The sequence below is a fragment of the Enhydra lutris genome, unplaced genomic scaffold, assembly GCF_002288905.1.
Source record: "Enhydra lutris kenyoni isolate GAN:26980312 unplaced genomic scaffold, ASM228890v2 scaffoldscaffold7, whole genome shotgun sequence".
Classification (NCBI taxonomy): Eukaryota; Metazoa; Chordata; class Mammalia; order Carnivora; family Mustelidae; genus Enhydra; species Enhydra lutris.
The window spans coordinates 25,630,137-25,656,073 of record NW_019154091.1 but is presented as its reverse complement, the minus strand read 5'-3'; the positions used below and the strand labels follow the sequence as shown (position 1 = coordinate 25,656,073).

Genomic DNA, 25,937 nt, shown 5'->3' with positions numbered 1-25,937 from the left:
CCTCTGCACTGCACATCATTAGGAACATAGAGACTATAATTTGACAGGTGCCCCTAGGATGGGAAACTCCCCCACAAAACCGTAGTAATTCCTTACATACCCCAGATGCATCAGTGTTTCCTTCCACCCTTAGTGAAGATGTTTTAAATGTAAATACTCTTCTAAAAGGCCGTATTCACACTAAGAGTCCATCTTTTCCTGGTGCCATTTGAGGGTGGGAGTAGTAGGGAAATGGGGGTAGAGTTCCTTGTGGCGGCCAGAATTGAAGGAGAATTTGGAACATAAGGGAGAAAAACACTGAAGACAGACCCTGTCCACATCTTACTCCCTATACCAAATTTGGGCCTCATTTTCAAAATTACAAGAGCCTCAAACCAAGGGTAACAAGTTGAAATATAAGACCCTACTTTATGTCCTTACACTTCACTCACCACACATACCAGTAGATAAAAATCTGACATATTTTAGAGGAGAAATATATAATTTCCATGGTACCAAACCATCAATTATTTTTCTAGTTTTCAGAATATTTATTGTAACATTCTGACATGCATATCATTTTAAGGAGACAACTCAAGTTTCAAAAAAGAGGCATACTATATAAGAGTCCGTAGGAAAATATAGCCTGTCTTCCACAAATAAGATGGGTTTCACTTAATATTCATTAAAGTGTGACTTGCTTTCAGCTCATAAATCTTGAAAACCACTTCTGGCCCCCTGCATTCTGTTTTCATTGGCTAACTCACTTTTTCTTTCCCTTGACACTTTATAGTTTGTGTTTAAATATGAGGCACAGCTGGTTTTGCCAGTGGGGGTTTCTGATTTGGTTTTACAAGAAAACACAGAACAAAATCCTCAAAGAGTTACAACAGGTGTTCCATTTTCTCCTCAGAGTGAAATAATACATTGTGTAATGATGAAAAGCGAACGAAAAAGGTAAGATGATGAACTACCCAACATAGCAGGACAGAAAATACAAGATGTGGCTGCTCAGGTTTAGAGCAGCTGCCATGTTCTGCATCTTTAAGACACACTCAGTCTGTCTGTCCCCTTTAAAGAAATTACCAATGATAAGGACACAGACTTGAAAATGAATGTCTACTTTCTCAAATTGGAGAGAGTGTGTGTGTGACAGGGCTTGGGGGTGGCGATGGCAAGGGAATTCTTAACAGATAGCCTATTTTAAGCTTGTATATCATATTTCTCTTTCTGCTCACATGGCACGTATGGACTAAGAATACTCTGTGTGGCCTAATGACCAAACAAATCAAGTTCCTCTCAAACAAGAGCAGTGGCAGAGCCAAGGATTTGAGCATAAAGGACACTATATGTTAGAACCAACCTTGAGAATGGTGAGTGATACCCTATACTGTGCTTAATTTTCAGAGTTCTTTTTTTTTTTAAGATTTTTATTTATTTATGTTAGAGAGAAAGAGAAAAGGAAAGTGTGGGGAGGGGCAGAGGGAGAAAATCTTCAAGCAGACTCCCCTCTGAGCACAGAGCCTGACTTGGGACTCCATCCTATGACCCAGGAGTTCATAACCTGAGCTGAAATCACTAGTTGGACGCTCAACCGACTGAGCCACTCAGGTGCCCCCAGAGAGTTCTTTAATTAAGGAAAGTAACAGAAAGAAGAGTGATGATAATGATAATAGCTAGGATTTATCAATTGCCTAAAATGAATCAGGCACTGTTCTAAGCATTTCACTTATAGTAATTTATTTAATCCTGATAACAACCCTATGTGCAGGTATAATGGTTATCACCATTATCTGTATGAGGATCCTGAGGTCTGGGAGTGAAGTGACTGGTTCATGGTCACACAGTGAACTAGGAATGAGCCTGGATGAAATAGCAAAAGATGGAAGTCTTTGGACAAGCTTATAACTGTGTACCATGGGGAATGTTAGCTACCCTCTTGTTCAGTGTTGTCTGTAGTCAGGTAGTAAGAAACACAGGTGATTTGGCCATCCAGGAATCTTAAAAGGTCTTTAGAAGTGTTAAACCTGTTCCAAAATTTCCAATTACTCTGCCCACACTAACCACTAATTACAGAAAGTGCCAATAAACTTGTTCTATGTTCCTATTACTATGTCCAGTGCTCTAAACATATTATTCATGTAAGCTTCTCATAACCCAATGAAATGGGTACCATCATGATCTCATTTACATATTTGGAAACTGAGGAATGGCAAGGCTTAAAAATTTCCCACATTTAGACATATGGAATATGGTTTTTCCAGGATTCTAACCTGGGCTTTTATGGGTTCAGAACTTAGGGAAAGAACACACCTGTTTCGTGCACTCTTTCTTCACAGAAGGAGCACATATGTGTTGAAGGATAATCAACAATTGATGTCCAATAATGTTTGTTGAACTAGTTGACATTATCAAACATGAACCTTGATACTCAAAGACCCTCTTGTTTCCTGATTACACATAAATTGTCATTCATTTTGGAGCTGCGATGTCTCAAAGAAAGAAACAGTTACACGGAGAGAAATTCTATGCTCCTACGTAGCAGGCTCTTATTTACTCTCTATTCTCCGTGCCTGTTGGAAGCCCACTTGTTGTTTCAAAGCCTGGCATTCCCTTCTCTGGAAGACATCCCCGATCACTGCAGTGCACAGACTTTCTCGTTCCCTCCTGTGTGCTCTACAGCCAGAGCTCTTCAAACTTTCACGTGCGTCCAAACTACCTGGGGATCCTGTTACAAGATAAATTCTGATTCAGTGGGGTTGGGATGAGGGCTGAGATTCTATATTTTTAACAACCCAGGGATGAGATTCTTGCCCAGGGACCACACTGAGTAGAGCAAAGCTCTGTATCACTCCATTGGTTAAAAGGGTTGGTTAGCACCCCACTCAACTTGCCAAGCTGTGAGTGGGCAACACCTCCTCCTTATTTGTCTTTTTAAATTGCACAACATTCTACTTTAATTATTTTGAAGCACCCTTGATATTAGAGGTTCCTCACCACAGTCCTGTGGGATCTGCAGAACCAATCTTATTATCCTGGAGGAAAACTGGGGCTTGGGGAACTTGAAGAGCTTGCCCAGAGTCACCAAGTTATCCCAAGCTCTTGCCCATGGTCGGATTTTCAGGTTTAATTCGCTCAGGTCCTGCCTTGTGAGCCTACCATCATTCTTAGCAATAGGGCATGGGGGAATGGACATGAGTAGACATGTTGTGGTCACAGCGACTGAGGAGTACCTGGTGGTTGGGGTACAGGACTTGTAACGGCTCCTGCACAGGATAGTCCAGCACAGTATTGTCTCACCCAAAATGCCATGAAGGGAAACTCACAGAAGGCATTTGGTGTACATGTGATCACTAAGCCGATGCTCAAGTCTTGGCTTGAATCTTTCAGCAGCAGCAATGCAGCACAGCTAGTGGTTAAGAGGCTGCTCTGGGACTTAGGATCTGCCCCCTGATGGCTCTTTGACCATGTCCATGTTAGTTCACCCCTTCTCTGTCCCTTCCTCTGCAAAGTGAAGATGCTAATGATAGTATCTACTTTACCAGATGGCAGGAAGTTTGAAATAAGAAACTACATGTAAAGTATGCAATGAATTCTCAAAAACCACTAGCCATTTCATTATTACCATCACATTTTTTATTCTGCATGCTGTTCATTTCAAACAGAGTAATGGTTTGAAGGGTTAGTCATATCCCATCTAAACGAGGGAACAGCCATTTTGTCAAAGCCAGCATGGTTCACGAGGAAATGTTTGGAACCTGTGTCCCACAACACACACGCGCGCATGCACTTAGACAAACGCAACTGTTCTGTATCTCCCTGGATGCCCAGGACCCCCATTTCACCCCCTAATAGGGTTAGAAGTAGGGATAGCCCCTGACCTGCCAGAGCTGAGTGCCCTAGTTTTTTCTTTTCCTTTAACAAAACTCACTCGCTGTTACATAATCATAATACCCTCCCAGGAAACTTATCTGTATTTTGGCAGAAGCCCTATACTGACACCATATCTCACTCAAAAAAATTTCAAAAGGTCCTGGGAGGTGGGACTGTTACTCACTAATGTTGTATGAGCCCTCTTTCTAGAAAGCTCTTTTAACCTCAAACATTTGATGAGCTCTTACTCATATTTTAATTTCACATATAGTGTACCCTGTGAGGTTTTCATTCCTCTAGCCCCTTGTCCTCGCCCCATCAATGAGCCACATCCTCTCCTCTGTGGTCCCATTACAACCAGCACCAGACCCCACTGCAGTGTATTGTTATTATCGCACTTCTCCACTCCATACTCAGCAAAGCACGTGCCCACCCTAACCCTTCCAAGCTCCTCCTTCCTCTGATATATCTGGGGAAACCTGGGGCACAGGCTGCACCCCACTTCCACATTCCTGCTTGTTTACAGTTGTCTTTGAACCACTGAGTAACTGTCCCCAATTCCCATAACTTGATTTTCAGAGCAAAATCTCTCTAAATTTCCAGACCAAAGCCCCATTCTTGGAGGAGAGGAGGTCCACTGTCCAAAGGAGGAGTTCAATTCCAATTTCTAAGAATAGAGCCATCATACCTCGGTAAATTATGTCAAGGTCCCCACGTGTGAAAATGGTGACATTTATTTTTTGTTCCAATAGCAATGCTCCCCTCCTTTTTGCCCAGATTTGTTCAATCCCCAGTTCGAATCATGCATGGGTCCGCATCCAAACTAAGCCAGGAGTTACTTAAAGGCGGGGACTGCACCACATTCACCTTTACATTTCTGGGGGCCACTATGCTGCCTGATGCAAAAAGTCACGAAGAGGAAGAGGATGTGGGCTCTGAGCCCTTTTGACAATCTCCCTATCACACCTCTTTGGCAACCAGTTCCCCAAATGTGGGAAATTCCAGCCTGGGAACTTCTACTTGCCAGACCCTGAAGCAACCGGAAAGATGAGCTGTGGCAAATATAAAAGAAGATACACACATTAAAATGGGCCTTGCATTTACACTTTGATTTAGCTCTTTTTATGCATTTCAAAGTGAGATCAAGACCTAAGCCGAGATCTAGAGTCAGACACTTAACTGACTGAGACACCAAGACTCCCCTAGTTTTCCTTTTTAAATTAGTAAATATCTTGAGGGAGGTACTTTGAAACTGCAAATACTGTTCTCCAACTTCCATGCACCAATACCTGCCACAATTATTACTATAGTGTTCTAATGGTGATTTTCCTTTTCCCTCATCCTTTCTACTAATTGGAATCCTCTGTAAGGAAGAATTGTTCCTTTTCCTCAATTATTCAATTATTCAATTATTTTTCAATATTATTATGGACTCATGGATATTTTCCTCTGGCTTTAATCTAATGCTATCATTATTTTGTTTTTCAAGATAACCTAATTTTTTTTTTTTTTTAAAGTTGGTAAGGGAACCATTGGCTTGGCCTTTCTAACTCTTTTTCCTCATCTGTAAGATGAAAATAATAATAATCGTACTGTTCTTCAAAGGTTGTTGTAAAGATGGGTGCCTGGGTGGCTCAGTCGGTTGAATGTCCAATTCTTGATTTCGCTTAGGTTGTGATCTCGGGGTCCTGGGGTTGGGCCCCACACCCAGTTCTGCGCTTGGAAGGGAGTCTGCTTGGGGATTTCTCTTCCTCTCCCTCTGGCCCCGCCTCCATTTGTGTCTCCTCTCTCCCTCTCTCTCAAATAAATAAATCTTTTTTTTTAAAAAGGTCTTTGTAAAGGGGCGCCTGGGTGGCTCAGTGGGTTAAGCCGCTGCCTTCAGCTCAGGTCATGATCTCGGGGTCCTGGGATCGAGCCCCGCATCGGGCTCTCTGCTCGGCGGGGAGCCTGCTTCCTCCTCTCTCTCTGCCTGCCTCTCTGACTGCTTGTGATCTCTCTCTGTCAAATAAATAAATAAAATCTTTAAAAAAAAAATTTTAAAAAAAGGTCTTTGTAAAGATTAATAATGTCATGCATATAAAGCCCTCAGCTTATTACTTAGCATCCAGTAGACTCTGAATGTATATTCGCCATAATGTCAGTACAATCAGCACATGAATATGTGTGTCAGATACAAACAGGAGCCAGTGGCACAGTGAAGTGTTGTCGGTTGTGGAACAGATGTCAGGAAGACAAATCAGGCAGGAATTCCACTGGGGAGCGGGAGGCACAGGACAGCTGCTACTAATCGGCCACCAATATTGGGCAAATCACATCCCCATCTGGAATACTGTTCCTCGTGGATACACATTGAAGGTCTGTCCAACTCTAACATTGTGTGACACTAACCTGTCTTAGATATATGGAAAAATTTGGTAACTCCCACTAAGTCAGGGAACAAATCAATAATGCTCCTACAATGACTTGAAAAAGGGACTTTCACAAAAGCATAATGTAAGAATTTTTGGCCAGAGTAGAAACAGAAATGAGAAAAAGCAAGGAAAATGACACATCTGGCTATTTTCTTGTCAGGCTAGTGTTTCCATCTCCTAGTAAAACTCTCATGATTTCCCTGCATCTGAGTGTTACATGTGGTATTGTGGGGTTTTTTGTTTTGTTTTGGATTTTTTTTATCATTCCTTCGGATTACAAAGATAAGCAACTTTTTTCTTGTAATTACATAATTGTGTTTTTAAATTTTATTGAAAGAAATGAAAACTTTTTTTAAGTGAAATAAATTGTGCTGTTTGGGTGTATCGTTCATTTGTATATCACCAGGGTCTGAGACAGTGCAGGTCACTTAGTGTGAGTTCAAAAAAATGTTGATTTTTTTTTTAAAGATTGATTGATTGATTGATTGATTGATATGCCAGAGAGAGTGTGCACACAAGCAGGGGGAGAAGAAGGCAGAGGGAGAAGCAGGCTCCCCACTGAGCAAGGAGCCCGACGAGGGATTTGATCCCAGGACCCTGGAAGCATTACCTGAGCAGAAGGCAGACCTTAACCGACTGAGCCACCCAGGCTCAGGCTCTGAGTCCCAGAATATTTGCTGATTAAATGAATGAATCAAGAATGAACAAATCATTCAACATATGCATTACAAAAGAAGGAAAAGCATTTCATTAAAAGATAGCAACAATATAATCACTCCAAAGGAGTTACAGAGTAGAACCAGGCCAGGGTGAAGGTGAAAAATTGTTCCTCATCTCACATGGGTTAAAAGGTCCCAGAGTAATGTAGAGGGGGAAGCTGCTACCACTGTTCTCTCTCCAGCTTCCTCTTCAGAAAAAATACCCTTTAACACCAGGCAACAAACCTCGTGGGATGAATGAAAACCATTGGCCCAAGGTCAATGGCATCTGTGACAGGCTCTGGGCCATGTTCAGGTTCCACATTTAGTGTGACTCAGATGTTACTCCCTCCCAAAGTTAAGGACATGGATTTGAACAATTCATAAGCACCTCTGAAAATAACTTCAACATGCTCCATTAATACCACCTCCAGACATACTCCAAAATTAAATCCTGCCTTGTTTGTTTTCCCAACACCTGCTCCCTGACTGACCAGACTGTTTCTCACAAGCATTTAACCTACTCTCCTTTCATGGGGAAACGCCAGCTACAGGAGCCACACTGGGGAACTGCCTTACAGGCAACACGTGAAGTCCTGGTGGTGCTGCTGAACCACCCCTTGGATCAGGTCCAGGCTGAACGGGCAGCAAACAGCATGACACAGCGAGTCGCACTACAGCGCAGGGGATGTGTCTGGGGCCATTGGACGCCATGTAGTCTTCACCGTCTTCTGATTGGCTTCTCTCCCACTGCGCTTAGGGTGCTGACCACAGGCTCCTGGTCCCTACTGTGCTTTCTGACATCACACGTCTGGCCACCTTTGTGACTTGATGCCTGGTACCCCTAGGTGAAGGGGGTCAATAGGTTAAACAGTAATCATCATCATTATTATCCCATAGTGTTATTAACATTTAATAAGATAATGGATTCAAAATTAGGGGTGCAACAAATGTTGATTTTCCTTCCCGTGTCCACAAACCTGTCTGAGCAGATCAAGGAAGAAAAGGAAAACAGGAAGTAAAAATGGTTAAGAATTAGGTTTTAAGTCCCATTCCCACTTCTCTTTTTTTCCTAGTTCAGCAGAAACTATGACAGACCAAAGAAGGTCAAAGAATCCTTATGTGGAATTGCAATGGAGAGTGTGATGAAATATTCTAAATGGCACGCATGTTCTCAAAGGAGTAGGCAACGCGGGGGAGAATTCAGGGCCAGTAAATGGGTCCTTTTCATGCCCAAGTTCTGTAGATTTTAGACCTTGCCAGGCTATTTCTCAGGAAAGTTATGGGGGGTGGAGTATGGAGAGAAGAGGAGTGTTCCTACTCCAATTACAAAATTGTTTAATTTTACTTGCAACTCAGGAAACCCAAAACACAGAAGAGAGACCACTGAAAATATCATGCTGTTTCACCTTTTCACTGTCTTTACTGTAAACGTGTCGTAGTAGGAATATTGATAGTTCACGACACAGTAAACACAGATGAGCAGTTCTGCAGAATTTGGGGGTGAGGGAGAGAACAGAACATGTACACAGCTGTAGCCCAGTATCATCCCATGGTCATTATTTAATACAGATGAATTATAGAGTGCCACCAGCAGAAGATAGAAGAGATTTGACCTTAGAAAATAGTGACCTTGCAAACATAGGCGGGAAGAAAAGCAAGGAAGTGATTACCACAAAAGTCACAATAGCTTTACCTATAAGGGGGCGGGGTATGGTCTAGAAGGTAAACAAAGGAGGGGCTTCTGGGCTTACCATGGTCCATTTCTTGATTGAGGGGTGTTCATTTTATAATTATTCATTATACTATACGTTTATGTTTTCTGTTTGCATATTCTGTTTCATAATTTTTAAAAGGTTAAAAAAAGAAGGAAAATAATATCCCTCCCATCATTAAGGGGGAAAAAAACCAGTTTACCGCAGAGCTTAGCACTAGGTAATTTCATCATCTTCCTCAGCTGACATCCATTTTCCTCCCATAGGCTGTTTTCTGGAAGAGAAAGAGGAGGGTGGATTTTTGAGGAGTCACAAGGAGACTGCCATTAACACTCCAGAATAGATGACTTACCACAGACAGTTTTAGTACTAGAGTATGTTTGGGATAGATTTTTTTAAAGTCCAATTATTCTAGAGTTAGAATTCAGTGAGGCTCCACAAGATACCAGAAAGTTCTCCAAGGGGTAGGCAGTATTCACAAGTCAGAGTCATCAGACACAAAGAAAGGGGATACAAATGGGCTTATGAAATCAGCAGGAAAAAAAAAAAATTTTTAAGGAGTTATTAAGAACGCAGTTGCTCCGATTCAGGGCATAGCGGAGCCTGGGGGCCTGCATGTGAAGAAAATCCTTCCTGTGTTTGGCATCTGAGTGACTCACCCAGAAAACCATCCACTGCATGCAGCAAAGAGGAAATGAATCATGGAAGCTTCTGACCTTTGCCCTTGTCATCTCGCTACAGGGAAACCACCCACAGACAGTCTCAACAGGCTGGAGACAGGGCAGTCAAACGAGGCATATAAAAAATGATGCAAATCCATTGGCAGAAGAAAGCAAGATAATCAGGTCAGGAGAATGCAGCTGAGGGGCTGAGAATACAGAGTAAGAATTGATTTTCTGACAAAACTTAGCAGTTGAACTGGCATCACAGACGATCTGGCAGTATCCACTGGCATGTTGTCTTAAGCAGTTATCTGAACATCTTCCACCATTAGCTGGGATGGGGGTGGAAAAGCACCATAGAGGGGAACAATGACCCAGTGCCCCCTTGGAATCCCCATCCTATGTTTGGTATTTAGAGAATTTGCTTGGCTTGCTTCAAGGAAGTAGACCAAACTCATACAAGTAGGAAAGTTGTGATGAATTTTTTTTTTTAAGATTTTATTTATTTATAGGCAGAGAGGCAGGCAGAGAGAGTGGGGGAAGCAGGCTCCCTGCTGAGCAGAGAGAGAGCCCAAGGTGGGGCTTGATCCCAGGACCCTGGGATCATGACCTGAGCAGAAGGCAGAGGCTTAACCCACTGAGCCACCCAGGCGCCCCAATTGTGATGAATTTGACAGACTCATTTACACTGAAGCAGATGCGAGCTAAATGTCTGCTCCAGAAAGGTAGAGTTTACAATAAGTGGTGGAGGAGCCCTAACACAATCCGAAGAATTATCCACAGCCACAGTCCGACATTCAGGTTGTGATTGTAGTTTTAAACAAACTCAGCACGCCTTCAGAATGCTAATCCAAAAGCCAAATATAGTTCATCCAAAAACATGTACAGAGTAGAAAGCCAACACCCAGGAGGAGAAGGAAAAGCTCTCCTTGCTTAGGGTAATGAGCACAAGTGCTTCTGCGACAGCCTCTCTCCTCACCAATCAATGGCCAGGATATTGGTGACCACCTGGTGAGCTGCCGCTGTCAAAGGCATTGCCCTCTCTCCAAGGTGAGCTTTTTAATGCAATTTCTCGCCTTATAGGGTCTACAAATAGTTTGGGGTCTTAGATACCTTATTACAAAATAATATACCATCCCTCCAAGAAATTACCCAGGCCTTTGCCCTTGGAGTGAATTTGGCTAAGAAACCTTGCCCTTGCTGGTTAGGAGAGTGGGAATTAGGTGCTCACATGCCACACGGCTTAACTCAGAGCTCTGATCTGTGCCTGGGAACTCAAGCTGTAGGGGATATTAGGACACAAATGGTATTCAGGTCTAAGCTCAAGAATGCAGGTTGGGGCAAACCTTAGACCCTTTCCTTTCCCTTCCACCCTCACTTCCCTCTCTGGCCACTTTTGTATTCTCTCTTCTTATCCTCACCAACATTATCCCACTTTATTAAATTAGAGAAAGGAGTTTAGTCATTTCTAGGTAGGCAGGCAGGATTTCTTGGTCCGCACCCTATTATTGCCCTGAGCATTTACTGATGGAAATGGAAGTGATTCAGTCTTCTCTCACAGCACAGAGGCGCAGTATGATCTATGAGCCTTTGAGTGCTGCTAAATGATTTACATACAATTGGTATCAGGGAATCCTGCTATCATCTTCCCACTTCCTTTATGAACTTCCATCCTAGCAGTATTTTCAGCTAATGAGCTAGTATATTTTCTGTAACTACAGTAATAATTTTTTTAAAAACAGCTGCCATCTATTCAATACTGACTGTAAGCTAGGCACTCTGCTAACGGTTTTATAGACATTAATCCTTTTAATCTTCATAGTAACCATAGCATAGAGGTACTATTTCTATCACTACCTTATAAGTGGGAACTATAAGTTAGAGAAATTGTGTCACTTGTTACAATCTAAGCTCTTCACTATCACGCTCTATGGGTCCTCTAAGGCTGGGAGCAGGAGAAGAAACAAGTGAACTGTATTTGTTGCCACACTGCCTTGAGTCACCTTTTCCATACACTCAGGTATGTAATCATAATAGGCAGTAGAGGGGAAACATAATAAAGTCTTATTTCCATGCGGACATCCTACCTGTCATCTGCACATTTTCTATATTTCTTTCTTATGTGTAAGAAATGAGAAAGGAAGAAACCTAGCATCAGAAGTGGTAGCAGCCTGACTTCCCTCTTCCTGGATAATGGGGAATTTGACCTTTCTGAAAAGAGGATCTTTCAAGCTTGACCAATAAAAGCCCCATCAGAAACACCTCATCAAGCACACGTTGAAAGAGACCAATTGAGTTCAGCCTCTCATTTGGAATTCATCTTCTGACCTTCTGCTGGGAACAACAGTAAAGATAATACAAATCACTCTCTCAGCTTCTACCTCCATTTTTAACCTGAACTAACCTATCAACAATGTACAGAGCATCTGTCATATGCATTGGGATTAGAGCAGTCTCTGGGTAGCAATCATGGAAGAATTAAACAGTCTGTCTTTAATGAGTACATGTTCCCCATAGCTTGGCATTTGGGAGCTGGTTTCATCTATTGATGACATACAGTATAGAACAGTTGGTTTCTGATTCCAGAACCCACTATATTCAAAACAACATTTTTTAGAAATTAGCAGATTAGAGACACAGGATTTCTTTTGACTAATCAGGGTTTTGACTCCAGGAATGGAGAAAGGACATTGCAAAGACAACTCAATGTTTAGATTTTAAATGAGTATCCCAGTAGTTGGAAATCTTCCAGGGAAAACTAAAATCTTTGGGAGAAGGGAAAGGAATCATCTTGATTCTCATCTGCTGATTTAGTTTAAACCCCATATCATATCAGGAATTTTTGTCCTTAGGAACACGTGTTTTAGAATCAGACAGATCTGGTGCAAGCCCTGATTTCCCACACTTACTATCTCTAATTTGGGCCAGTTTTTCAACCTCTCTGAGTAGCCGTCTCCATCTATAAAATGGGTTGTGAGAACGGAATGCATCTTCTATGTAAAAGACCAGCACAGAATGAGCACTCACTATATGGCAACTTAAAAAAACTGACATTCACATTGCATTTTTCCAGTCAACCAATTTGAAAATTAGATGCCAAAGATGTAACGGTCTGTGCAAGATAAGGCCGCACAATAAAGACTCACCACCAAAACCCTGGCAGATTTTGCTAAAGGAAGGAGGAGGAATTTCTTTCCGAGGAATTTCTTTCCAAGGAATTTCACCCATCTCACACTCCCCATGGACCTGAAAGGGGAAACCCATTTGAGACACCAATGGATGAAGATTGAAAACTTGCCCTTAACTGTGGCAGAGTGAGAATTCACCAAGATAATCAACAATAACAGGCTTCAGAGAAAAAGCCTTTTGAATTCAAACCCAGCTAATTGGCGGAAAAGAGCAGGTCAGACAAAGGGAGCCGGGGTTCTATGTGGAATTGGAATCTGAGTTCCAGTTAACCTGGATTCATTAAACAACTTAAACCAAAAGACTTGAACCATGGAGATCGCTTACATCCAGATCTCTGGATCAAATAACTTCTTCCCAAAATAAAGCCAGTGGGAAACTTTCAAGTAGAGTTTGATAATCTCAAACAAAACATTAATGGCAATTGTTACATGTTTTATCCCAGCTGTCAATCGTATCTTGGACTTGGCATGGGGAGAATCACCAAAACTTGCCCAAATTAAGTTTCATTATTAGGGATGTATAATTGATTCCCTAATGAAACTGAGATACCCACAAGTAACATAATGAAGGTTAAGAAAAAAAAGCAAAAGCACCAAAAACTCCATTCTGAGCCTTATTGATTAGAGTCAGATAAAACAAAAATGTAAACCAAATCTCAGTATACAAGTCAAAAGAAATAAAATGGGGGAGGAGAAAGGGGAAGAATAAGGAACAAAATGAGCCGAAGAAACAATTGCCAAGTTCTCACAGCATCTACAGAGAAGGGGAGGAGCAAACATAGAAGCTGACAGGAAAAGATTCAAGAAGGAAAGTGTGGGAAAATGTGAAAGTGCCTTGAGGAGGAGCCAAGTTTTAGTGGGTGGGAGAGATGAAATGATAACATCTGTTGCCGCCTAAGCTCTGAACGGAAGAAGCAAGAGTCTCCTGAAGACCTTTGAAGAAAGGAGAGGGCTCCCGGAAATGGGGCAGAGGCCATGCCTTGTGAGCTTCAGGTGGGAAGAGCCTCACTCATCACAGCAGTGGGCTAAAGACTGTGGTTGTGAACAACATAATAATAATAAAGGCTTGTCTCACTCCTGCATAGAGTTTTTTTTTTTTTTTTTTTTCTTCTGAGGTAATCTGTGTGGAAAATAACTCCCACATATTTCTTTCACAGCTGCTCTTATCCACGGGGAAGTGACATGAATGGGTTAACCTGGTCACAGCAATAGAACATGGAGGGGGGTGACTGAGAGGTGGTGGGGCCCCCCCTCAGCTGACTCAGCTAGGTTGTGGCAGCTGGAAGCCTGGAGATGTGATATGCAGCTCAGCTGGTCCATCTGTTGTCTGAGGGCTCTGGTGACCCGTCTTCCCCTGAGATTCAAGAGATTACCACACACTGGCAGCTTCCCATACTTCTCAGCTCCCTAAGACAGTCACGTGCCCCAGTAAAGTCTCCCAAAGCAGGGCTATGAACCTCATCTTATTCTAAGCAGCCTTCTTGCCCATTCCTCACCCTTGTTTTCATTTCCCTTTTCACTTGGGTGAAAGGAAACAATTCCAGATTTTGGTATTTGAAAAGACACCTCTAACTGCCAGCTTGACACCTCCACTTGGATATCTCCTATTAAAGACATCAAACATGAACTCATGATCCTCCCCTACCCTGCTCCAGAGCAATCCTGCTCCACCTAAAGTTTCCCCCTTTCACTGGATGGCAATGGCATATTCTTCGGTCCCTTCTCTTTCACTGGCACCCCGCATCCAGTCCATCAGCAAACACTACCGGTTCATCACCAGAATATACCCAGACTCTCAGCACTTCTAAGCACCTCCATTATCCCTCACCAGGAGAGTTGCTGTAGCCTCCTAACAGGTCCCTGTGTTTCTGCCCTTGACCTCTGTCATGTGACATGGTGGGCCAACTGACGCAGGTCATGGCGCCTCTCTACTCAGCCCTTCCAGTGATGTCTAGTCGCAGCTGGAGTAAAAGCGAACATTCTTACCGTGACCGAAAGGGCACACTCTGGCCCCTGGTGCCTCTCTTACTTTATCTATTTCTACTGTCCCCTTTCCTCACTCCAGGACACCCACTGGCCCCCTTTCACTCCTCCAAATATACTAAGTATACCTAGAGTTCCTAGATTTAGTAAATAAAAAACTAGACAGTGTGATTTTTTAGTATAAGTGTCCCCCAAATATTTTATGGCACATACTTCTATTTAAAACATAGGTGTTGGGGCGCTTGGGTGGCTCAGTGGGTTAAGCTTCTGCCTTCAGCTCAGGTCATGATCTCAGGGTCCTGGGATCGAGCCCTGCATCAGGCTCTCTGCTTGGTGGGGAGCCTGCTTCCCTCTCTCTCTGCCTGCCTCTCTGCCTAATTGTGATCTCTCTCTGTCAAATAAATAGGTGAAATCTTAAAAAAAAAAAAAAAAAGTAGGTGTTGTTCGTCTGAAATTCATACTTCCTATATTTTCTCTGGTGAGCCCAGGGACACCCCCACCTTGAGCCCTTTGTACTACTTGTCCCCGCTGCCTGGAACACCCTTCCTCTGAGATTTCTGTGGGTCGCTCTTTCACCTACTTCAGTCTTTCACTCAGACGTCACCTTGGGGAAGCTGGCCCTAGTCACATGAGAAACCATACTCTGGTTCTTCCTATCCCCTTTTTCCTCTTTATTTTTCTCTAAAACATAATTTACATAATTTACTCCACCAACTGAAATGTAAACTCAATGAGGACAAGGCAGGTGTTTTTTTTGTTTGTTTTTCTGCCTGGTTCACTGCTCTGTCTCTAGCACCTAGAACATTACCTGACACCTAGTAGACCATTGATGAATGTTTGTTGAATGAATGAACAAACCTCTTAAAGCTGTTCATAATAAAGCAGCCAACAACAAATTGCCACTGATTCAAGGATTTTTAGACTCCACCTCCATCCATGTTGAGATTCCTAAAGAAGCCCACCCCATCCGTTTCCAACAGTGCCACCCCAGAATGAATCACCTTTCTCAGCTACCCACAATACAGATCGTCTTGTTTGATACCGATTTTAAAGAAAATGCCAAACGTCATAAAATATAGATAATGCATTAACTTACTTTGCTGTGCTTTACAGCTTACAAAACGCCTTCACCTCGTGAACTCCTTTGAAAGGCCTTAAATGCAAGAGAATCAGATTCATAAAGACCAACTAGTTTCACAAGAGGAAAATTTGGTTTTCATCGTAGTAATTACATTCGCAAAGACAGTACTCAATCCAACTCAAAATAATTCAGCCCAATTTCTGCCGTACTCACCCTGCTGAAAATGTTCTCTTTAGAAATCCAGTTGAAACTGTTAATGCTGTGACAAATAACTTATGAAAATATATTTGCAGTAGATAACACCTTGACTTTGTATGTATGTGTATGTCATGTATGTGGTTGTGTGTGTGTGTGTATATGTGGTTTTAAGAAATAACCTGCATCACCTCTCCTGAATAATGCTAGTCCAATTAATCATTAAACATGTGAAGGTTTTATATCATCAAAGTCTCTTCGGTGTTTACATTAGAGCATGAGAAAAGTATCCATTGCTATATCTTTCAGAACGAGCAATGTGCAGCTGCTCTTAATTTTCAACTGGAGGGGGAAAAGGCATTGAGGCACATCTCTGATTCGCATACCCCAAAACTAGTTTCCTTGAGTGTTTCTGAACAAGCTAGGGAACACAGTTGTGTCTTAGCTTTCATGCAGCGGTAGTTCCTAGCCTCAGCTACACATTCAAGTCACGTGGGAGAGTGTTAACAATCACTCACTGATTGCTCAATCCTATCCCAGAGAATCTAATTGATCTGGCCGGGAGCCTGGATCCTGGGAGTTTGAAAAGCTCCCTAGGTGAGTCTAGGAAAGAGCCAAGTTTGAGAACTACTATTGAAAGTTTCCCAAAAATTGCATGGTGGAAAGAACCCCTTTTTGGTTTTCAGTGAGACACCACATTTCCAGATTTCAAAAGCTCATCTCCAGATTATAGCAAAGTAAATGAGTTTGAAGGAGTGGGGGAAAGCTGCTCTGATTTTATCTAAAATCAATGTGTACTGTTTGAGGAAAAAAAAAATTATCCAAGCTTTAATATAAACAAGAGAAGTTTCAGTTCAGCAGCCCTGGGAAACTCCCCAATTTAACGTAGCCTTTCAACGACTCTCACGTGCATTAACTGTGGCAGCAGAAATAACTGACAATGTGCTCTTTATTCACACCAAACACGCCAGTGGACTTCAAAAGAAAATCAACATTTACGGTTTAATTACTGTTTATTCCCTGTATTCAAATCAGCTTTCTTTGGCTGCCCCCTTCTAAATACTCAGAAGGGGATTTAATCATCTGATCTAATTCTTCCAAAGAATAGAAAGTTATCATTATGACAGCACAATGAAAAAAAATCATTAAACAAATAAATGAGAAAGAAACTGTATGAAGCATAACCACATTGGGTATTTTTTAAAGCCTCTGTAAGATAAAACAGTTCATTTTTTGAAAGACAGTAATTTAGGGGTTAAAGCCTGATTTCTCTTTTTTTTAAGATTTTCATTTATTTATGAGAGAGAGAGAGAGGTGGGGAATGGGCAGAGGGAGAGGGAGCAGCAGTCTCCCTGCTGAACAGGGAGTCCTATGCGAGACTCGATCCCAAGACCATGGATCATGACCTGAGCCAAAGGCAGACGCTTAACTGACTGAGCCATCCAGGAAACCCTTTTTTTAAAAGATTTTATTTATTTATTTGAGAGAGAGAGAGAGACAACCTGATTCCTCTTTCTTAACTCAGTTTCAACTTATTATGTCTATGCTAACAAAATGAAATGCATCAATAAAAAATATTAGTGCTTAAACTCAATGTGGTACCATCTACACCAGTGCTATCCAACAGAAATATAATGGAAGCCACTTATGTAATGCGAATTTCCTGGCAGATATATTAAAAAGTAAATAAACAAACAAAAAAAGTAAACAGGGACAGGTGAAATTAACTTTCATAATTTATTTAGCTTTAACCAAATATAGTCAAAATACTATTATTTCAATTAAATCATATTAAAAATCATCAATAAAATTCTCTACATTTTTTTGTACTAAAAAATAGAGAATCCTGTATGTATTTTATATGCACAGCACGTCTCAATGCAGGCTAGCCCCATTTCAGAGCTCAATAGCCCCATGTGAGTAGGTACTAGAGAGGGCAGGTCTCTAGCAACACAATAGCCTGAAAATTAAAGTGAGTATTTTCCCTTCTGGTCTTTACTTTTTGGCAAAGCACCTTTAGTTGTGCTAAACAGAATGTGGGCTTGGTGACAAATGACCCATGCTGAGCACTTTCTACCCTTTAAATTTTTTGCGCGGCTTTGCTGGAAATAGAAGCTACAGTTTGGCCCTTTTCTGCACTAGTATAATTCATGTTTGCTTTTCATTAGCCAAAAAGAATGATTCTGACTCAGCCTGGTTCTTAGTTACCCCTGAAAATTGATAGCACTTGTCTCCAACATATGACCTATCCATGTAGACACAGTTGTTTTAACACCTTCTTTCCCCTGGTTAGTAGTATTTGTTGATTACACTGGAATGGCTCTCTCTACCTTTGTTAACTGTCATTTACTGGGATTTTGCAATTTTACTACAATATCCTGACAACATAGCCTCTTAAACAGTCCGAGGGACTACCATTGTAGACAATGCTTTTACAACTTAATGTTTTTACAATAAGTTAAGCTTAATCTTAACTTTCAATGACCTAGGCAACAGGACTTGTTCAAATTTAACCCAAGTCAACTTCCCATAATATCTAGAAGAGATCCAGGCAATCTTTACCTAGGCCTCTCTCCACACACTCTTTGAAGTTACATTATTTCTTAATCGCCCTTCAGCCATTGGTAAATACACTGCCTTCTCCAAATCAAACAAAAGCTCTCCATGTTCTCCAGCTAGTAGATGATGTCAGAAGAAAAAAGTGAAGGAAACATTTATATTTATGTCACAAGTCAACACATTGTGACCCTCGCCTCAGCCTTCAAGGAAAGCAGATCAGAAAACTAGCTACGGCACAGTTTGTCAAAAGAATGGATTTCAAGAATTCAGTTATCAGTTTTGTCATTTACCGAGATCACTGGAGTGTAGTCATTGCGCACTGTGCAAATATAATTTGCCTTCTTTGCAATGGCTTCATTTTTTTTCATGCACAAAGCTTTGCATTTTAAAGAATCTTTGCACATAGCAGAGCCCTGAGAAGAGGGATGAAGAATTCTGAAGGCTCAAGGACACATTTTTCCATCTTTTCTCAAGAATACAGTCTCACCACTGGAAAGGATTTATATTTTGACATACACAATGCACACAAAACCAGAATAAGAATCTGCCACGGATGCCTATTACTTATACACCAAACCTGAACTCCCTCCAAAGACTGACCTCATACAACCCATCATTCTGTCTCACTACTTGCTTTCATATAATCTTCCCTCCCATCAGGATGGTTTCTCTACTACCCCTCACCTAATCCCTTCGCTCCATTCACCACTGCCCCCACCATCACATACTTACTCCTGCCTGCATGCCATTACCCATTGTTTTCCATACACCCGCAATACCCTCAGTGCTCAGGTGAACCCGTAAGTATCAGTGAAGGTATTCACTTTATACCTTATCACTTCTAGGCTTGGGTTTGCGAGGCTAAAATTCACAAGACCCGTTTATCCCTCATCACAGTAATCATTGCCTGGCTTGACACTGTAATTAGCTAGGATTCATGCAGGAATGTTTCACTAAAGTAGAAGAGGCACTTTTTATGCTCAATCGCTCTGTATAAGGAAAGGGGATATTTATTCAAGGAAAGGCTAGCTGCATACACATGTAATTTTTTTAGGAAATGTCTGGGGTTTTTAAATTATAATAAGATACACTAACACAAAATGTATCATTTTAACTGTGTCTAACGGTTCAGTTCAATGGCATTAAGTACAGTCATACGGAAACCATTATCACCATTCATCTCCAGAACATTCTCATGTCAAACTTTCTCATCTCAAACAGAAACCCTGGGGCGCCTGGATGGCACAGTCAGTTAAGTGTCGGACTCTTGATTTCAGCTCAGGTCGTGATCTCAAGGTCTTGAGATGGAGCTCAAGACCGTTTGGGGCTCTATGTCAGAGTCTGCTTGGGACTCTCTCTCCCTCTCCCTCTGCCACCCCCTACCCCAGCCCCTTAAATAAATAAATAAATCTTCCTTCTGTCTCTATGAATGTGACTGTTCTGGGTACCTCATATAAATGGAACCATGTGTATTTGTCTTTCTGTGTCTGGTTCATTTCACTTAGCATAACATCTCCAAGTTTCATGCATTTTATAGCATGTATCAGAATTTCCTTCCTTAAGGCTGAATAATATTCCATTGTGTGTATACACCACATTTTGTTTATCCATCAATGAACAAACTATCAAAGAAAAGGGCTTATTTGCCCTTTGAAGCTTCTTAACCTCTGCTTCCCATCTCCCTCATGGCAAAGTAGAAGTCCCATAATTTATTAAAACACACACATGCACAAGTTTCCATAGCAGCTTGCTATTTAAAGTTCACAAATAGGTCTTTTGAACATTTGGAGACTGACTATTTGATTTCCCAATCCCAGCTATCTCCTACCCTGATCAATCTTACATTTGTTAACAATGAACTGAATTCAGTTTTCAATCCCAGCTGCCCTGACTGCTTCTCACTCAGCTTGGGTCTAGGACTAGGATTTTCTGAAATCTCCTTTGCTAATGATAGAAATTAATTTTTTAAAGATTATTTATTTGAGAGAGAGAGAGTTTGAGAAAGAGAAAGAGAGAGATCACAAACAGGGGTGAAGGGCAGAGGGAGAAGCAGACTCCCCGCTGAGCAGGGAACCTGACACAGGGCTCAGTCCCAGTACCCTGGGATCATAACCTGAGCTGAAGGCAGACGCTTAAGGACTGAGCCACCCAAGTGTCCCTAGAAATTAAATTCTTAAGTCACATGTAAAGAGACACTAACGTCCTATGGAGGGAGCTTTTCAGTACCTGCCCTGATCACTTCTCATTTATATTCATCCCTCCTTTAACTCACATCTTTGTGTCATTATCATTATTATTATTACTAGTACTTTAGGGCTTTCCATGGCATGCAGCATTAAATTCTATTCTGAATTATTATTTCCTTGATTTGTCTTTTCATTTTATCTTCCCAGCTCCAGTATAAATGCTTCAAAGCACGTTCGATCTTGTTTCTTTTTATGCCCGGTCTATACCATAACACAGCACTTGTTTGTTGGTCCAAAGAAAATACCGTCTGACTCCTTGATTGCCTGAGGTTCATGGCGGCTCACATTGTGGGTTCTCAATAAAACATTAAGCAAGAATCTCTTTCTCCGTGGGTTCAAATGAATCATACTTGAATTTTACACTTTCTTCAGATATCCTGACTCACTAACTCAAATATCTAACCATCAATCTGACCACACTTAGTAACAAAGCAAGGGCACGGGTGAAGCATGCTTCTTGCTGTCTTACACCTTGGGTGTGCTGCATTCCTGAAATTACTTAAATAGATTTCACGCTGTCTTAGAAACGCCAGACAACAAGCACCCAGCAAGTGGGCAGCCATGGACAGGGGAGGTACTTGAAGGTACAACAAGTCATTCTTCAGGGAGGGACCCAGTTGTGAGTGAGGAACAAGTTTTCGGTAAGTCCACTTCATGAGCAAGGAAAGAGGCCACAGATGCCAAAGCACAAAGACCTAAGTGAACGGAAATGGTGTCCACCTCCATGGCGTGATCTACCTGCCCTCGCTGTGTGGAGGGGGCCCATCGTAAATGGAAAACTCTCCTTACTCACAGGGAATGATGATGATAACAACAATGACAACAGGTGACAACAGCGATCACAGCAACTAATGAACACTGACTTTGTATCAACAATTCGCTAAGTCACTTTTGTCAAACACCTCTGCAAGTCAGCTATTATAATATCTATTTTACATGTGACGTCATTTCACTTAAACACCATAGCCACTTACTTATTTAATCCTAAATCCCCTGGACTCCAGAATCTGTGCCATATATTTTATCAGTCAGACTAAGCCTGAGGGGGCAGTGAGAATGTGCTCTAACTTATACTTTTCCTCAGAAAAAAGATTAGTGCTGATCTAATATCCCAGACCACTCTGCTTAATGGCCTGGTCTCCCAAAAGATCGTGTGAAGTACTATGAGAATACCACCTAACCGTACCATAACTATCTAGGGTTTCATTCAAAGCATGTTTCTCTTACCTGGGACAAATGTTAAAGTAACTGGGTCACCAGGTAAACAAGCATTAACTGGGATGGCCCCGAGAAAACTAAGATCTACTTACATATTGGGTTTTGATAGCAACATGGCAAATTAAATGGCCAACTATTTGAAATATTAAAGTATTTTTACAGTGAGGTCAACTGAACTATAATTTACATACAGTAAAAATTAACTTTAGGGCGCCTGGGTGGCTCAGTGGGTTGAGCCACTGCCTTCCGCTCAGGTCATGATCTCAGGGTCCTGGGATCGAGTCCCGCATCGGGCTCTCTGCTCAGCAGGGAGCCTGCTTCCCCCTCTCTCTCTCTGCCTGCCTCTCTGTCTACTTGTGATCTCTCTCTGTCAAATAAATAAAATCTTTAAAAAAAAAAAATTTAAAAAAAAAATTAACTTTATTTAGGTATCCAGTTCTATGAATTTGGACAATCATGACAAGCTGTCCAAGCTCTTTCAACTGCCATCATAGTCAAGGCATGGAAGATTTCACTACAGAATTTCTAGTTAATCCTCTCCTGGACCCTATTATGTCCCTGTAGCATTGCTTTCTCCAAGTGTTATATTAAAGGAATTACATAATGTTGTTTTCGAACTTGGCTTCTGTCAATTAGTGTAAGACATTTGGGATTCATCCATGTTGTTTTGTGGATCAGGAGCCCATTCTCTTTTCTTGAGTGGTTTCCATAGGATAAATGTGCTTCAATTTGTTCACTATTCATCAATGGATAGACATTCGGTTGTTTCCAGTTTGGAGCACTTATGAATAAAGCTGCCTTGTAAACATTCACGTGCAGGTTTTTGCGTGGACATATGTCAACACTTGTGTAAATACCTAAGAGTAAAAATGCTGGATTATATGGTAAATATGAGTTTAATTTACAAGAAACTGCCAACAAGTTTTCCAAAGTGGTTGTCATTTTTTGCATTCCTGCCAGCAATGGATGATGTTCTATTAACCCCACAATATTTTAAAGATTTTATTTATTTATTTGAGAGAGAAAGCACAAGCAGGGAGAGAAGCAGAGGGAGAAGCAGAGACTCCCCATTGAGCAGGGAGCCCGATGTGGGGCTTGATCCCAGGGCCCTGGGATCATGACCTGAAGCTGAAGGCAGACGCTTAAGCCACCCAGGAGCCCCTACTTCGACATTCTTGACAGCATTCGGTATCTTCAACTTTGGTATCTCGGTGAGGTTTTAATTTTCATTTCCCTGATTATTCATGACTTGAATATCTTTTCATGTGCTTATCTGTCATATGTATATTTTCATTGATGAAATGTCAGTTTAAGTCTTGAGCCCATTTTTTATTGAACAACCTTATTTTTTGTTCTTTTATTGTTAAGTAGTGACAGCTTGTCAACTGTTTTGGTTATCTGATGTGTTTTTAGAGGCTAAAAAAATGTATGGGTGCGATCTACTTCACAACAGTGAATATACTTAACACTACAAAAGTGTACACTTATAAAAATGGTTAAGATGGTAAATTTTATGTCATGTGTTTTTTATTTGAGAAGGAGCACTCTTTATTGGGGAGGGAGCATTGCACTTGACCGACAAATGAAGGCAGCCTGGGGGGCTGCTCAAAAAGGTATGCAGGAGGGTTTGCTAAGAAAGATCAACGGGAACATGGGTTCCTCTGGGCAACTTCCCCAACCTCATCCTTTCACAGGGTTGGGACACCCCCGACTATTTCCTTGAAGGCAGCTGTGGTCCACTAGAGATACAGTCCTCATGGGTACCTTCTTGGTTTTTACACAAAATATTTTCTTTAGATTTCTTGAAGTCTTTATTTGTTACTTTCATTCTACGTTTTCTCAAAGCCATCAGACGAGCTTCTGGACAGATTGCCTCGACATCGGAACCAGAGAGGTCATCTTTAGCCATGATCAAGTCGTCCGGGGTCACTCCATCATCCAGCATCATCCTGCTTGTATGGATATGAAAGATGCACTTCTTAGTCTTGTCATTGGGCACGGGGAGCTCAATCTTCCTGTCAATATGGCCTGGTCTGATAAGTGCTGGATCCAAAGTTCCTATTCAGTTTGAGGCCATGATAACTTTCATGTCACCCCTTGAATCAAATCCAACTAACAGGTTCAACAGTTCCAACATTGGTCATTGAATTTCTCTCTCACCACCAGAATCTGAGTCATAACTTTTTGTTCCATTGGCATCAATTTCATCAATAAACACAATGGATGGTGCGTATTCTTCCACAACTTGAAGCAATTCCCAAACAAACTTGGGCCCATCACCTCGGTAATTCTTAATAAGTTCAGTGCTAATCACTCTCAAGAAAGTGGCTAAGGTTTGGTTTGTTACTGTTTTGGCTAATAAGGTTTTACCTGTGCCAGATGGACCACAGAGAATGACCCCCTTTAGGGCTTTTATACACATCTCTTTATAATATTCAGGATGAGTGAGAGAAAGCTCCACAGATTACTTAATTTCCTGGATTTGGTTGTCCAACCCCCCGATATCAGCATAGGTTTCCTGGGTCGTCTTTTCTACCTTCATCACTGTGACCAAGGGATCTGTTTCACCCATGAGCACCCCTATGACAGCATGCTCCTTGTGGCTGAGCAAGACAGACTAATCCGTTTCGAACAGATACTTGTCTACAAAGGAAAGAATGCTGACGTAGTGTTCTGAGCCTATAGATATAAACACAATGGCATGATTGTTATCAATGGTCTTTTCCAAAGTTTCTCCTGATATTGGGGTCCCCCTCAGATCGTACACCTTAGATCTTTCCTCCTCTTGCTTTTCTTCTATAGGCTTCATTTGTTCCTGATTTTTAATGAATTCTTCCTCAATGAGAAGAGAGTCTTTAATTCTCTCTAACTTCAATAATTATAACCGACACTGGGTGTGAGGTGTCACCAGCGGCAGCTTGCCGGCAGCATCTGGTCCCTCTTTTTTTTTCTTCTTTTTCCCCCTCTGGTTGATACAGGGAGTTCACAGTTCTTCCGGCAGCAGTGGTTCAAGCAGCAGAAGCAAGATAGGTCAGAGAGTGGTGGTCACGGCCCTGGAGGTGGCAAGAGGATGACAAGGACAAAAAAAGGAAATACAAACCTCCTGCTATGTGTATTTTAACAACAATTTTTAAAAGTATAATGGCTGAGTGGCAGTCTAGGAGTCAGAATGCAATGTGTGCTTCTCCAGGAAACCCAACCAAGAAGCCAACTGCTAATACTCCCTCCTGCACTAGAAACAAATGTCTCCAGTTCTACTAAGGCCAGAGATCCTGTTCCAAGCCCAAGCAAGATGAACCTGGGAGCCCTGGAAATCTGAGGATGATGAGGTACTTGGAAAATTCCTGATGAAAGGCATCCTGGGATAGCCAAGATTATTGGTGCAAGCAGTGTGCGGTATCCAAGATTCTTGGTGTGAGGCACCGTGAGTTATCCAAATCTTCTGCTTTCAAGAAGTTCATTTCTAGCTGGAATGACAAGCTAAATGGTTCTCTGTTGAGAGGCGCTGGGCTTTTTAAAATTGCAGATACTTGGGCCACACAAGAGACCATGGTGGAACCAGAATCTCTGAGTCATTACATTTTAAACATGCTCTCCAGTTCATTCTTATACGCATTAAATGTTTTAAATAATTACAAATATAAAAACAGAAGATCAGCTAAATCAAGGATCAGCAGACTTTTCTGTAAAAGGCCAGACAATGAATATTTTAGGCTTTTTAGGCCATACAGTCTCCGTCATCTGCACCAGCTACATACTTTGTGGGACCCAGTAAAAAATTCTTCAAAAATTGTTCAAAAATTATTGACTTCAAGAGGGCCACAGCAGAGTATTAAATCAGCACAGGACCCTGCTAAGCCCAGGACTCCTTGCCACCACACAAGTCATGCCCCACGAAGCAGCCCCATCTGTAGCAATTCCAACTCTACAACTATGTGTCCCCGCCACCGGTATGCAGAAGCAGCTGCAGACAAGTACACAAATGGGCAGGTGGTGGCAGGAGTTGCTCAAGGGCTCTAGTCTGCTCACCCCTGAGCTAGATCATCTTTTAGCAGGAAGGCCTGCTCCCTGATGTTCAGAAAGCTACATGTAAGCACTACATGGGGAAAGAAATCAGGGAACTTAGACG

General features: G+C 41.7%; 1 pseudogene; it reads right to left on the bottom strand.

Annotated features, from left to right (window-relative positions):
• The window catches only part of LOC111142342, a 28,582-nt pseudogene extending 3,033 nt beyond the window's left edge, over positions 1–25,549 (bottom strand).
• Positions 25,550–25,937: the final 388 nt, after the last annotated feature.